The sequence below is a fragment of the Schistocerca americana genome, unplaced genomic scaffold (assembly GCF_021461395.2).
Source record: "Schistocerca americana isolate TAMUIC-IGC-003095 unplaced genomic scaffold, iqSchAmer2.1 HiC_scaffold_158, whole genome shotgun sequence".
Classification (NCBI taxonomy): domain Eukaryota; kingdom Metazoa; phylum Arthropoda; class Insecta; order Orthoptera; family Acrididae; genus Schistocerca; species Schistocerca americana.
The window spans coordinates 115,001-117,500 of NW_025725666.1; the positions used below are offsets into that span (position 1 = coordinate 115,001).

General features: G+C 62.0%; 1 pseudogene; it reads left to right on the plus strand.

Annotated features, from left to right (window-relative positions):
- LOC124570027 overlaps positions 1 to 2,500 on the plus strand; it is a 7,809-nt pseudogene that overhangs the window by 1,898 nt on the left and 3,411 nt on the right.

Sequence of the window (2,500 nt, forward strand, 5' to 3'; positions counted from 1 at the left end):
TCCTAAGCCCTAGGAGAAATCCGATGTTGATGGGGGCCGTCATAGCATGATGCACTTTGTGCTGGCCCCCGTTGGGCGAAAGGGAATCCGGTTCCTATTCCGGAACCCGGCAGCGGAACCGATACAAGTCGGGCCCCTCTTTTAGAGATGCTCGTCGGGGTAACCCAAAAGGACCCGGAGACGCCGTCGGGAGATCGGGGAAGAGTTTTCTTTTCTGCATGAGCGTTCGAGTTCCCTGGAATCCTCTAGCAGGGAGATAGGGTTTGGAACGCGAAGAGCACCGCAGTTGCGGCGGTGTCCCGATCTTCCCCTCGGACCTTGAAAATCCGGGAGAGGGCCACGTGGAGGTGTCGCGCCGGTTCGTACCCATATCCGCAGCAGGTCTCCAAGGTGAAGAGCCTCTAGTCGATAGAATAATGTAGGTAAGGGAAGTCGGCAAATTGGATCCGTAACTTCGGGATAAGGATTGGCTCTGAGGATCGGGGCGTGTCGGGCTTGGTCGGGAAGTGGGTCAGCGCTAACGTGCCGGGCCTGGGCGAGGTGAGTGCCGTAGGGGTGCCGGTAAGTGCGGGCGTTTAGCGCGGGCGTGGTCTGCTCTCGCCGTTGGTTGGCCTCGTGCTGGCCGGCGGTGCAGGATGCGCGCGCCTGCGCGGCGTTCGCGCCCCGGTGCTTCAACCTGCGTGCAGGATCCGAGCTCGGTCCCGTGCCTTGGCCTCCCACGGATCTTCCTTGCTGCGAGGCCGCGTCCGCCTTAGCGTGCTCCTCCGGGGGCGCGCGGGTGCGCGGATTCTCTTCGGCCGCCATTCAACGATCAACTCAGAACTGGCACGGACTGGGGGAATCCGACTGTCTAATTAAAACAAAGCATTGCGATGGCCCTAGCGGGTGTTGACGCAATGTGATTTCTGCCCAGTGCTCTGAATGTCAACGTGAAGAAATTCAAGCAAGCGCGGGTAAACGGCGGGAGTAACTATGACTCTCTCATAGTTACTGGGCAAGTGAAGCGCAATACATGGGCCATGCCCTCTTAGCCTCTCCTTGCCTGCGGCTTCCCCCCTTCCCGTGGGCCCGCCGATACGCCAGTCCTTGATAGGACTGGTAAGCAGAGTGGAAGTCCGCACTTGGGGCTTTGGGGGGTTACCAGGCCTCCATCGCATAACCCTCAATGTTGGGACAACAAGAGATGAAAACACGGGTACCGGGCCTTCCGCTGAAGGACCCGGCCTAACAGTCCCGACTGCTAGCCTGCCAACCGTCCCTGAAGTAGAGGAGGCCGTGGAGCCATGGTTCCACTGCAGCATTTGCAGCCGTGCCTTCCGCAGCAAGATCGGGCTCGGACAACACCGCCGCCGCGCCCATCCGGAAGCGGCAAATGCGGAGATTGCAACTGATAGGAAGCGAGCTCGGTGGGCGGAAGAAGAAATGCGGGAGCTCGCCCTGGCGGAGGCTAGGCTTCTCTGTGCCAGTGACTCCAAAGTCCTCTTTGCAAACCAGGAGCTTCTACCCCTGTTTCCGCACCGTACCCTGGATGCCATCAAGTGCAGGAGGAGGACGGTGGCACACAGGACGATGGTGCGGGAATACGTAGAGGAGCTGAGGCGGGAACAACAGACGCAGCATGGTCTGCGCCATTCACCCGTCCCGGAGTCGCTGCCGGAGGGGCCACCCTCTCCGCCGGAGCTTGAGCGCCCGCCACAAACATCTGTAGTCGACGAAGCCATATGGAGGCACCTCGCCGGCCTGCCGCGGTCGCCCGCGCGCTTCTCGGCCCTGGACGACCTTGCGCGTTTGGGGCCGGGTACGCCGTTGGCAGTGGTCGCGGCTGGGCTGCCTGAGGCCCTCCGAGCTGTCGGCTCTGAGGAAGCAGAAGCAAGGAAGAGGAAGACGTTGCGCCCGCCATCCAAGCAGCGGTCTGGTGGTGGCCCTCCGCTCTCCAAGCGGAAGCGCCGCCGGTGGGAATATGCCAGATGTCAGGATGCCTTCAGGAAGAATCGCGCGCGCTGCGTGCGTGGCCTCCTGGATGGCACCCTGCTCCAGCCGCCGTCGAACATCCCAGGGCTGGTGGACTTCTGGCGCAGCCTCTTCACGACAGAGCCACCTTCCAACGCTGGCTCCATTCCCGATCGGCTTCTCCCGTGCTCGGAGTCTGTTGACTTCGAGCGCCTATGGAGGCCGATCACTGCAGAAGAGGTTGCGGCCGCCCTGCCGCCCAGAGGCTCCGTTGCCGGCCCTGACGGCCTCTCGCCGGTGCAGCTGCGCCGCCTTCCAGCGGAAGTCACCACCAAACTCCTAAACCTTTTCCTGCTCACCCGTAAGCTTCCCCCTTCCCTCCTCCGAGCCAGGACCTCTTTGCTCCCTAAGACAGCCGCCCCAGCATCCCCCGCTGACTTTCGGCCCATCACCGTCTGCTCGGTGCTAGCCCGAACCTTCCATAAGGTTCTGGCGACTCGCCTTATGCAGATGTGTGCTGTGGACGAACGTCAGCGGGCTTTCATCCCAA